Consider the following 13,841-nt stretch of genomic DNA (forward strand, 5'->3'; position numbering starts at 1 on the left):
CTATCAGTCCGAAACGTAAAGGAAGATGTGGTCGAAAAAGGAAAACAACGCCAAGAGACGACGCGTACGTGGTTAGGGAGCGTGTGAAAAATCCACTGAAGACAAGTGACACCATAAAAAGAGATTTTGGAGGTCAAAGGAATAAAAATCAGCTCTTCAACGATTCGTCGGAGGCTTTTTGATGTTGGTTATAGGGCAAGGAGACCAGTCAAAAAACAACTTCTTATCAACTCAATGAAGAAAAAACGGTATCAATGGGGTCTGAAACACAAGAACTGGACGCAAGAACAATGGAGGAAGGTGTTATTCAGTGACGAGACTCATTTTTTCGTACAGGCTCAAAGAAGTCTGCATGTTCGCAGATCTCCAGGTGAGAAACTTCGAGAATCTCACACCAATCAGTTCGTAAAACATCCCTTGAAGAAGATGTTTTGGGGCTTTTTCAGCTACTATGGCGTCGGAGGCTTACGGATCGTAGAAGGTATGATGCGAAGACCACAGTACATCGAAGTTTTGCAGAGAAGAGTCATTCCAGAATTAAAAAGAGATTTCCAGATGGATCTGGCATTTTTCAGCAAGATCTGGATCCGTGCCACACATCGAAACTTGTGAAGAATTTTATTACTACAACGCGAATAAAGGTGGTGGACTGGCCTGGAAACTCTCCGGACTTAAATCCTATTGAAAATCTTTGGGCGATTTGTAAAGAAAGACTTCGGGGAAAAGATTGTACTACGAAAGATAAGCTAATTGAGGCCATAATTGAGGTGTGGTACCGTGATCCAAAAGTTATTAAAGATTGCAGTCAACTCGTGGACTCGATGTCAAAGCAGATTAATGATTTTCTGAAAAATAAAGGCGGTCATATTATGTATTAATTTGTGAGTAATTTTTGGATTATCAGAAATAAAACGCAAAAAAATGAAAAAAAGTCGTAATTTTCCGTCTTGTTTCAATTAATTTGCACAAGGGTGTAGTTGTTCAAATAAAAACCGGTATATTTATAAAATTAACTCACATATACACACGAGCCACGCGTACATGCTGTAAAAAGTAGTAAGGCTAGTAAACAGAAATTATCCAGCGTACATGAGTCACTGGTACACGCTGTAGAAAGTAGTAAGGTCAGTAAACAGAAATTATCCAGCACACATGAGTCACTAGTACACGCTGTGAAAAGTAGTAACGTTAGTAAACAGAATTTATCTAGCACAAGTCACGCGTACACGCTATAAAATGTAGTAAGGTTAGTAAACAAAATTATCTAGCACACATGAGTCACGAGTACAGGCTGTACAAAGTACTAATGTTAGTAAACAGAATTTATCTAGTATTCGTACATCGAAGTCCAGAAGGATAACTGAGCTACAAACATCCAAGAAGAAGATTACGTGCTAAACTACAAGGTCAAAACTGGAGAATATTACAAAATTTGGAAAACATTATAATGTGAGCAGTCGCTACACATATAAGCTTATGCTAAAGAGTTGGGCGAAGTGTTTGCAACCGTTAAAAACAATATTTAATCTTTAAAAAAAATTATATCGGTGTACGAAAGATTCTACAAATTATTAGATGAAAAACGCATACAGAGGAAATCAAACAGATTGATAAGTAATATAAAAATGAATATTATTTGAGTAAATGTCATCAGGTTTAGTAACACAAACTTGTCTTACCTAAGCACAAAATTAACATGATTACTTATATTATTAGATTTAACAACAAAGATATTTTGATTTAATAGAAACATAAAAGAACTGTCAGGTTTAGTAGCACAAACGTGTATCACCTAAACATAAAATCATCATGGTTCTCTACATTGTCAGGTTTCACAACAAAGAGATTTGGGATGAACACAAACTTATCAAGATTATCAGGTAACAAAAGCTTGTCTTGCTTGAACACAAAATCGTCATGTTTCTCTATTTCATTAGGTGATACAACAAAGAGGTTTGGATTAAAAACACAAACATGATGGACTATTTGGATTGAAAACACAAACATTATGGACTATTTGGATTGAAAACACAAACATAATGGACTGTTTGGATTGAAAACACAAACACAATGGACTGTTTAGATTAAAAACACAAACATTATGGGCTGTTTGGATTGATAACACAAACATAATGGACTATTTGGATTGAAAACACAAACATAATGGACTGTTTGGATTGAAAACACAAACACAATGGACTGTTTAGATTAAAAACACAAACATAATGGGCTGTTTGGATTGAAAACACAAACATAATGGACTGTTTGAATTGAAAACACAAACATTATGGACTATTTGGATTGAAAACACAAACACAATGGACTGTTTGGATTGAAAACACAAACACAATGGACTATTTGGATTGAAAACACAAATATAATGGACTGTTTGGATTGAAAACACAAACACAATGGACTGTTTAGATTAAATACACAAACATAATGGGCTGTTTGGATTGAAAACACAAACATAATGGACTGTTTGAATTAAAAACACAAACATAATGGACTATTTGGATTGAAAACACAAACACAATGGACTGTTTAGATTAAAAACACAAACACAATGGACTGTTTAGATTAAAAACACAAACACAATGGACTGTTTAGATTAAAAACACAAACATAATGGACTGTTTGGATTGAAAACACAAACATAATGGACTGTTTGGATTGAAAACACAAACACAATGGACTGTTTAGATTGAAAACACAAACACAATGGACTGTTTGGATTAAAAACACAAACATAATGGACTGTTTGGATTGAAAACACAAACATAATGGACTGTTTGGATTGAAAACACAAACACAATGGACTGTTTAGATTAAAAACACAAACATAATGGACTGTTTGGATTGAAAACACAAACATAATGGACTGGTTGGATTGAAAACACAAACACAATGGACTGTTTAGATTGAAAACACAAACATAATGGACTGTTTGAATTAAAAACACAAACATTATGGACTATTTGGATTGAAAACACAAACATAATGGACTGTTTGGATTGAAAACACAAACACAATGGACTGTTTAGATTAAAAACACAAACATAATGGGCTGGTTGGATTGAAAACACAAACATAATGGACTGTCAAGTTCCATGATGTGGTTAATGTTTACCGTTCATATTCAAAAGTTTAATGTATAAGTATTTACTGTCTATGATAATATAATAATTCAAAGTTTAAAAGCTATCAATGTAGAAGTGACAAATAAATTCCAGTTGAGAGCTACAGGACAACTAATACAAAATGGGTTTATATCAGATTAAAATAAATAAATTTATGTTCCGCTGTTGGGGGAAGTTTGTCTCACAAAAGAGTAGAGATTTCTTTCCTCCTTCTCCCCCCCCAAAAAAAAGAACATTTATTCCAACAATGAGTAGATTCATGTTCCATCAAGTAGCATATTCGTATTCCACTAATTATTATATATATGGTGTATTAAATAATGGACCTTTGTTCCAATAACGAATAGGCTTAGTTCTATAAAACTGAAGATTTATGTTTATCCAAAAATATTTTGAATTTTTGTAAATCGGGCTGTCTGAATCCTAAATACTGCACACTTTACACCACTAGTTTTAGATTTGTTTATCCTTTGTGGCAAGAGAGTTTTTATCCCCGTATCTTAACTATGAAATATACAATAAAGAATTCAATATGTATTTGATTTGAATGTTTCAATAGAGTGACGCGTTTATTTTGTGTTGGTTTGCATGTTCTGAAGGTCGTATGAAGTGCAACCTTCGTTTATGTATAAATCTTAATTTTACAGTTTTCAGTGTTTTGTTTGTCGTTCAGAACATTATTACAAATATATGCAAAGACTAGTCCAGCATATAAATTTCCGTAATTTTAAATGTATAGGAAAGGCAACGTTTTAACAGTACCCACCATTAACGGCCCCACATGGGTAGGTAGCTAGAACTTTCTACTCGTAATTTGAGGGTCGGGGGTTTGAATCCCCGTTTTACCAACCATGCTCGCCCTATCAGCCGTGGGGGCGTTATAATGTGACGGTTACTCCTACTATTCGTTGGCAAAAGAATAGCCCAAGAGTTAACGGTGGGTGGTGATGACTAGCTGTCTTCCCTCTAGTCTTATATTGCTAAATTATGGACGGCTAGCGCAGATAGCCCTCGTGTGGCTTTGCGCAAAATTCAAAATAAGAAAGCAAACCTATCGTTAACTCTTCGTCTGTTCCTGTTTAACCGAGTATTAGAATTTAACCATCACTCTTACAGCGCATTCGTGGTTCCAAAGTGGAGAGCGCTTCCATTTTTGTGACAACGAAATGTGAACCATGAACTCTAAGATTACCAGTCTGAGCACTTAACCCCTATGTCCAAGCTAGTTTTGAACGTGAAGATGTTGTTACTTGTTGGATCTGTGAATTACAATATAAAGGAAAGCAACATGTAAATCAGGTCACGGAAACAACTGTGAGCACGACACAGGAACGTTGTTTGGGATGTCGTGACTTTCTAGGCACGATTATCGTGACTGTAGGTATGTTACAGTTTCTTTTAGATAGGAAAAGAGAGAATAAGAAATATACCTCGTAAATATACCACATTACGACACATAAATTCTGCACAGCTAACCATTCTTTTACCTTACTTCCGACTGTTGTTCGTATTTACCGAAAAATAAGCAAATTATTAAGTTAGACTAAATATTAAATAAAATAAACGATGAATTTGTATATTTATATGAAAATCATGTATAATACCAGACGTTCAATTAAAGGTAAAAGAGATTTGTAAAATAAGATGCTCGTGATGAATCATACGAAATAAATCTATTTCGGATATTTGAGTAAGACTACACGAGGACTATAGGTAAGCGATGGCCTCCTCAACTGTGAACTGATACACGAGATTATAGGGAAGGCAGGTAGTCAACAAAACCAATCTTCATCTCTTGGTCTATCTTTCCTGACAGAATAATGGAATCTGACCGTCACTCTTATATCGCATCCACAGGCTAAAAGTACAGAACGAAGTTTTGTGTGTCAAGAGGACGCGAACCATTAATTAAGGCTTGTTGTAATCACAGTTCGCGGTTAACCACTAGAACGTGCTCATCTCTACATGCAATAAGTAGCCGTTATCAAATAGTCAATATATTAATCTGAAATTGGCTGCGTCATTACAAATGATTCACTTTCGTTTCTTGAGTGTGACGTGTCAATGTCGGTAAAGTGAGTAAAATAACATAATATCACTGAGCAAAAGCTTTAAAGTATAACATTATGGCTATGAGTTACACTAATGAATTCTCAAATCTTGAGCTAAGCCTAAATGGTCTACTTACACAGGGTGGCCCGTAAGTCTCTACCCATCCATATGTTATCATGTTATATTCAATTACGCATGTATTATCATTTTTCTCTTTTTTGTCAGAGAAATATGGCCGATTTAAGCCCATTTACACTTGAAAATGTCTCACAGAACATGGCGTCGCATAATATTATGCATCGAGAATGAGGGACAGCACACAGATATACTGGATGCATACGATATATGGATGGGTAGGGACTTACGGGCCACCCTGTATGTGCTAAGCCTAACATGTTGCTTAGGGTTTTGGTGTGTTTGTAGATTCAGTCTTTGATGGATGTAAATACGTTCTGATTGTCCCTACGATACAAATTATTCAAAGTAAGATTATCAAATGAGATCACTTTACAGATATTATTTTCATCTTAACTTTAGGCGACCAAAATCACTTGTTTGCTTTAAAGTTATATTTTCCATAAGCTCCCATCTGGCTTTTTCATATACACTAATTCTGAGTAATAATAGAATAAAAGAAATGTTAAAGTTAATTTATAAAATTATGTCAAAAGAATTCCATTCAAGGATTAGTAAACAAGGTCGAAGGGAAAACAAAACATTTCTCCTCAGCGGATATTTTTTTTCTCAGAACAATTGAGTTATACATTTAGCAATAATGTTCAATAACTTAAAAATTACGTCAAAGCTTCAAGTGGCAAAGGGACATGTCTGCGGACTTATACCGCTAGAAACCGGGTTTCGATACCTGTAGTTGGCAGTGTACAGATAGTCCACTGTGTAGCTTTGCGCTTAACTACAAACAAAGATCACAACGCCCCAGGATAGCAGTACTGTTCAAGAATTCTACAGTTTCAAAGTTCAACTAATGACTAAGAACACCTGATAAAAAGAATGAATTTAAGTAATTAGCACAGCGCAAGTCTTAGCTCTTACATTACATATACACACTTTGATAACTTAGATACATTTAATACAAATTCCTTCTAACTTATGAACTTAGTTTTGCATCTTTTGGTCATTATTCTTATTTATAAAGCTCATCTTACAGGTTTCAGTCACTACTTCAATTAACAAAACTAACTTTACAGGCTTAATCAACATTTATACCTATAAAACTGAAATTCTCAGGCTTAAGTCGGTATCTGTACTAATAAAACTGAATTTTATAAGTTTCAGACACCATCTTTACTAACAAAACTCAGTTTTATAGGTTTATACACTATTTCTACTGACAAAACTCAGTTTTATAGTTTTCATTACTTTCACTAATAAAATTCAGTTTTACAAGTATCAATCACTATTTATATTTGAAAGACTCAGCTTTAAATATTTCAATCACAATTTTTTAAATAAAACTCCATCTATAGATTTCTGCCACTATTTATACTCTTAAAATGCAACGTTATAGGTTGCATACATATTATTAAATTAGCGCATAGCATTTCACCAAAAAAAACGTTTTTTATGGGTTTTTTTGTGTCGTGATCGCGAAATGATTTTTGCTATGGGTTGACTTCATCAACATAAAGTTCTTTCTCTGGGAAGATATCTTTATATAACGCAGTCATCTGCCATTTTTTTGAAATTAATGAAAGCTGAGAAAATGTATGTATTATAATAGTCGCATACATAAAAAGCGCCGTATTATATGTGTCTTTTTTTATGGAACTTTTCTTCATCAGACGATAAACCAAAAGATGTATGAAGGAAGACAATTCAATAACCGCAGACTTCAAGTGATAAGCACAGAGTTTTATTAATAACGACCTTTCACTGTTGAATAGAAGTAGATTTCAAATAATGCTCCTGGAGATTGTAAGAAATTTACCGTTATACGTTTATTTTAATACCTATGCTTGTTTCACTATAGTTTTCTTTTTGCATGTGATATACACTGCTGGCCAAAATCTTAAGGCCAATGAACATAAAGAAAAATATGCATTTTGCGTTGTTAGACTCAACCACTAATTCGAGTAGAGCTTCGAAAGATGAAAATAAAAAAGGGAAAATAAAAATAAAAAACTTTTTATTAGCATTTAATAGGGAAAATGTGAACACTATGAAATTAGCCTAAATACTAGCTGGTCAAAAGTTCAAGACCATATAAAAAAAAAGTCATAATCAGGGTAGGAAATGCCCAACAAGATGTCTCAGTAGTGAGTTGCACGACCGTCATTGCGAATAACTTCAAACATTCGCTTTGGCATGGTCGATATAAGCGTTTGCAGAAGACTGGCTGAAATGTTATTCCAAGTGGTGAAGATGGCTTCACGAAGATCATGCACTCTTTGGAATTGACGTCTATTTCTATAGACTTTCCTTGCCATCCACCCCCAAACATTTTCAATGGGGTTCAGTACGGGCGAACACGTTGGATGATACAAAAGAATCACGTTATTCGCCATGAGAAAATCCTTTGTCCTGCAGGTATTGTGGATTGCAGCGTTGTCCTGCTGAAAGATCCAGTCATTTTCCACACAAGCAAGGGCCTTCAGTCAATAAGGATGCTCTCTCTAACATGCTAATGTAGTCAGCTGCTGTTTGACGTCCCTGTATAACCTGAAGCTCCATTGTTCCATGGAAGGAGAAAGCACCCCATATCATGATGGAACCTTCTCCACTGTGTCGTTAGAAAATGTCTCCAGTAGGATATCCTTATCGTGCCAGTAACGTTGAAAGCCATCTGGACCATCCAGGTTAAATTTTTTTCATCAGAGAACAAAACCTTCGTCCACTTTTCTACGTCCCATGTTTGGTACTTCTCAGCAAAGTTTAACCGAGCTGTTTCGTTGTGTGGAAGGAGGCGTGGCCTTTATAGGCGTTTACGGTTTCTAAAGCCTTTCTCTCGTCGATGCCATCTTATTGTTCTTGAGCTGCATTCTGCGCCCGTAAGAACCTTAATCTCGTTCGACGATCGGCTGGTGTCTTGCCGGACAACCCGTCAAATCCTCCTGCTCAATTTTCTTGGGTCGACCACTTGAAATTCTCGTTCCATATCCCTCAGGGTCTTTTAAGAAATTTACAACATCAGTTTTACTACGCCCATTCTCACCAGTGATGGCACGTTGAGAGACCTTACTTTTGCTTTACTGTTTACCGATTAACGCTTCATTTCAGTATGGTCTTAAACTTTTGACCAGCTAGTATTTAGGCTAATTTCATAGTGTTCACATTTTCCCTATTAAATGCTAATAAAAGTTTTTTTTTTTATTTTCCCTTTTCTTATTTTCATCTTTCGAATCTCTACTCGAATAAGTGGTTGAGTCTAACAACGCAAAATGCATATTTTTATTTTATGTTCATTGGCCTTAAGATTTTGACCAGCAGTGTATATTCTGAACTGTGTATTGCGCAAATCCCGCCTGTTCTCGAAATGTGTAGAAAATTCTTCTTGAGAGTAAGAATCAACATTTGTTTTATGAAAACGCGTTAGAAGATTGTTGAAACTTCTAGAAATTTGCGTGAATCATATAAAGACGGTTAGCTGAGAAATAAAAGAAAATTATTGGTCAGCTACATTCAGTGTGCTTCGGAAGTTACAATTATGATTAACGCTTGTTAATCGGGAAAACTACAAAATTTTACCAGGAACCTTTATATTTTTATAGTTATAGATTTCGAACATTACAAACCATTCAACCTCAAGAAATTAACTTCGGACATTAGTATTACTACGAGGACATTACATGTTCTAGCTGTTGAAAATTAGGGTGCTTCAAGCTGAGCCACGTGCCAAAAGAAGTATACAGACCAAATAGAAGACTCAGTATTGTCTGTAAGTTTGTAAAACTGTTGTATATAAACCACCATTTGTAATAACTATTAGTAATAACTGTTATTATCAATTATATTGTGTCTTTTTTGTTTGTATATCAAAATATATTTATGATAAAAAAGAAAATTGTGCGTTTCAGTCTTGTTGGCAAATACCATAAGTTTAATACATATTAACATTTAACTAACTACTTAGCTCAAATTTCCGGTTATTTGAAATGGTAATGTATTGACATACGTAACATAATCAATGTATACTCGTCCGAAATAAATTATAATACGTAATGAGACGTATTAAGGGGGCTCTTTCAGAAATAGGCTTCATCTAATATTTCTCGAAATGTTTTAAGGATGACCTTTCACTGCTGTAACGCAGCAGCAAATCCCGGGTCATACTGTTAGAGATCTGTTAAGAACGATCTTTCCCTCGTGACCAACGTAAGGCTTCAGCTGACGACGACTGTAATTTATCAAAAAAGACCCTTCCTGAGATAACAAGCAGCAAACATCAGATAACAATTACTTAGATTTACCTTAAGATGAATTTTTCATTGATGACTAGAGTTAGGCTTAAATGAACTCTGTTTTTCAAGTGGAACGGAAACTGAAACCGGAACAGGAACAGGAAATACATAATTTTGTTCATCACATGTAAAAACATCTATATAAAATGTGAAACGTGACTTTCCAATTCATTACACACTAATTCAGTGTTATGTAAACCTTTGTTTGAGATCTACAACTGTGATAACACAAATAACAGTTTATCCTTAACAAATATTACTGTCTGATGTTAAATATTAAAACCACACATAAACTCATGACTAACTCATACTTACATCTCTAAAACTGTTCGTTGTTATACTACGTGGAACGTTTATCACTAGTAATTTCTAACAGTTGTGCTGGCATACAGTTTATCATTACTGCGGTAATTTCAAATACGGTTACGATACCATTATCACAACAGACGATTACCAAACTAAAATGCAACAGGTTTCTACGTTACCTTGCGAAGGCTATCGGTAAATAAATTTAACCTTTGTTCAATCGAACACAAATACATGTGTTATCAAATATGATGAACAATGCAAGCTAGTAATTACTTGCTATTTGTTATCTATTATATCAAAACATTAGCTAGTGAACATAAAGTTTACCTCACAGTTCCATTTACTGATAGAAGTATAAATCCAGTTAGAATATAATCAGTGATCAGAGACACACTTCTGTACAACGTTAATTACCAAACATTTGCAAAAGCACTCAACTCGTAAGTTGAAGGTTGCAGGTTCGAATCCCCGTCACATCAAACACACATTTCAGCCATGGGCGTTATATTGTGACAGTCAATCCCACTATTCGTTGGTAAAAGAGTAGCCTAAGATTTGGCGGTGGGTGGTGATGACTAGCTGCTTTCCCTCTAGTCTTACACTGATAAATTAGGGACGGCTAGCGCAGATAACTCTCGTGTAGCTTTGTGCGAAATCCAAAACAAACAAACATTTGCAAAATTAGATACTCAACTATTCTTTGAAGAAGCTATTGGCACCAACAGCTTTAATTATAATAGTGTTGGATAACGTAATCACTGAACAGTTGAATAGCATAAACGCGATAATGATTTATTCCCTCATATTTATTCCCTCATCAACCACGTGCTCACCGGTAACCTTGATATCGCGAGTAAGGAAGTTGTGTTTGTTTTTAGAATTTCACGTAGAACTACACGAGAACTATCTGCGCTAGTCGTCCCTAATTTAGCAGTATAAGGCTAGAGGGAAGAGACAAACTTGTTTGGTGTGACGGGGATCGAACCCGTTGCCCTCAGATTGCGAGCCGAACGCCCTAACCACCTGGCCATGCCTGACCTCTAACGAACATTTATGATTACGAACTAAAGGTTTACATTTCCATGAATGTACAAAACTCAGTTGAAAACGAACTAATAAATAATTAGCAAGTCACTCAGTAAAGCTTTCTTAAATAAATTAAGAAAGATAATTTAAATGTGGTCCGATTTAAAAACTGGGCAAATAAACTTAAAGACGTAATCAATAAAATAAAATACTTAAAAATAAATCCACAATGAATCAAAAGAGAAATTATTCATACTTTAGATAATTCACATAATTGATACATCATCTCCCCTGTCGTCTGGCAAAGCCTGGTTTTTAGACCGCTCGACTCTCAATGTGAGGGTTTGTGGGTATGAATCCCTGTCAGCGAGCATGCTCGTTCTTTAAGGTAGTTGTCAGGGGCAGCTACCCGAATATAAAAATTCGTGGCTAATGACCTGAGCGGTCGACCTCATACCTGGATGGGATTAAGGTCAAATGAAGAACAAGTAGTAGTGAATTTGAATACATTAAAACGTTCAGGTAACGAAGTTTATAACCATGTCGAAACCAATACAACGTATCATAAACATACGCATTTCAGTTTTATCAGACTAATGTATATATTTGGCTAAAAGAAACAATGTTATACCTCAAATGATTTTGGATTCTTAACTTAAATAAACCAACGTACAAATACAGGTTTATTGCTGGCCCTACAAGTTCTACGACCAATTTTGACAGGAAATTATTTGAAACACATTAAGAAGCATTTAAAGAAATACTGCACTGTTATCAAAGGAAAACGTGGTATCAATCAATGTATAACAATCATAAATTGCACTGAATATAAAAATAAGACAGGCAAAGCTTTGAGGCTATACAGTTGAAATATTTCACTTGAGTCATCTTTCTACTGACAGAAGGCCCGGCTTGGCCAGGTGGTTAGGGCGCCCGGGTTCGAATTCCCGTCATACCAAACATGCCCGCCCTTTCAGCCGTGGGGACGTTATAATGTTACGGTCAATCCCACTATTTATTGGTTAAAAGTGTAGCCCAAGAGTTGGCGGTGGGTGGTGATAAGTAGCTTCCTTCCCTCTAGTCTTACACTGCTAAATTAGGGTCGGTTACCACAGATCCCCTAGTGTAGCAGCCCTCATATTACGAGTCGATTGTCTTAATCACCTGGCCATGCCAGGCCTTTGTCATGTTATGCCTTGTGTATCTATATCTGTAATGTCTTGTTTTCTGTACAGCTTCCGTATAAACACTGGTTTGTGTTTTTACCAGGAGAAAGATAATCCAAACAATCTGACATAGTTCAAACTAAAACATGGGTTTATTTGTCACAGTTAACATAGCTTCTGGCATTATGTCGTTGTGGTTTAGTAATAACTTTTGTTTGGTGAAGTGCATTGTCAAGGCAGAAGTTGTCAAAACAGGTTCACATCAGCAATTATGGGTCAAGATAGAAACTAGTCTTTAGGCCCCTTTAGTTATTTATCATTAATTTCACTAATAATATAAGTTATATTAGTTGGTATGTAAATACTTTACATTTTCATTTACCATTTGTTATACTTTAGTCATAAAGCTTGTTTCGCATCGTTAACTTAGAATTTGTATTTAGTAATAATCTAAGGAAATATTATCTGTTCTAGCCAACCCTAATTTAGTAGTGTAGGACTAGAGGGAAGGCAGCTAGTCATCACCACCCACAGCCAACTCTTGGGCTACTCTTTTTACCAACGAATAGTGGGATTGACTTTCACATATAATGCCCTCACGGCTGAATGGGGGAGCATGTTTGGTGCGACGGGGATTCGAACCCGCAACCCTCGGACTACGAATCGAGTGCCTTAACTAACTGCCCATGCTGGGCCACTGTAGAGTTATTACTATGCTATTTCTTCTACAAACAATGGTATTGGTATACGGTTAAGATACAGTTGTCACTGTATAGTTTCTACAAGTTTTACTGTTGTACGGTTAAAGTAAAAACTTGCTGTCTAACTCGTAAAAGTATGAAACTTAATGAAGAAAGGGTTTTTTTTGAATCCTTGTAGATCATGCCCCAGAACCTCTAAGTGTTTAAAAGTGATAATAGTATTGTAAAGATTGTAATATTCTGCTGTTCCTGCATGATTTATAAGCCTCTGATCGAGACATAAACATATCGCGTTGATAAAATATTGCCCTGTGAACACAATAAAAAAGGTTAATCCAACACATCAGTCAGAAAACAAAAAGATTTAGTTCTGTCCCTCCAATAGGGCCCAGCATGGCCAAGCGTGTTAAAGCGTGCAACTCGTAATCTGAGGGTTGCGGGTTCACATCCCCGTCGCACCAAACATTCTGCCCCATTCAGCCGTGGGAACGTTATAATGTGACGGTCAATCCCACTATTCGTTGGTAAAAGAGTAGCCCAAGAGTTGGCGGTGGGTGGTGACGACTAGCTACCTTACACTACTAAATTAGGAACGGCTAGCACAGATAGCCCTCGAGTAGCTTTGTGCGAAATTCAAAAACAAACAAACAAAATCCTCCAATAGTTTATTAACAAGGGTATTGTTTCACATCTTAAGATTTTCACACACACTATGTAATAAATGTTCTCATTAATTATTGGGCGTGGTTCAGTTGTTAGCGTGTTCGACACTGAATCGGAGGATTCATATTTTCAACCCACAGCCGCATGAACTCGCTTTGCATTTTTGGGTCATGGGTGCGGTAAAACAGTGATGGTCATATCACATCATTCGGTACAAAAATAGCCCAAGGGTTGGCGTTGAGTGGTGTTGATTAACTGCCTTCCCAATAGTTTATATTTAGGGACGGCTATATGTAGGTAGTCCTTTACGTACCTTTAGACGAGAACCTTACAGCACATTGCGAGTGATACAGTAGTTTTAATCTA

General features: G+C 35.8%; 1 protein-coding gene across 1 annotated transcript in view; it reads right to left on the reverse strand.

Moving 5' to 3' along the window:
• The window catches only part of LOC143236754 (puratrophin-1-like), a 147,169-nt gene extending 137,135 nt beyond the window's left edge, over positions 1 to 10,034 (reverse strand). Inside the window, exon 1 of the mRNA XM_076475247.1 lies at positions 9,926 to 10,034. The gene's annotated coding sequence lies outside the window, so the exon portion shown is untranslated. The remainder of the gene's footprint in view (positions 1 to 9,925) is intronic.
• Between the last annotated feature and the right edge of the window lie 3,807 nt (positions 10,035 to 13,841).

This window comes from Tachypleus tridentatus, chromosome 13, assembly GCF_004210375.1.
Source record: "Tachypleus tridentatus isolate NWPU-2018 chromosome 13, ASM421037v1, whole genome shotgun sequence".
In the NCBI taxonomy this organism is placed as follows: domain Eukaryota; kingdom Metazoa; phylum Arthropoda; class Merostomata; order Xiphosura; family Limulidae; genus Tachypleus; species Tachypleus tridentatus.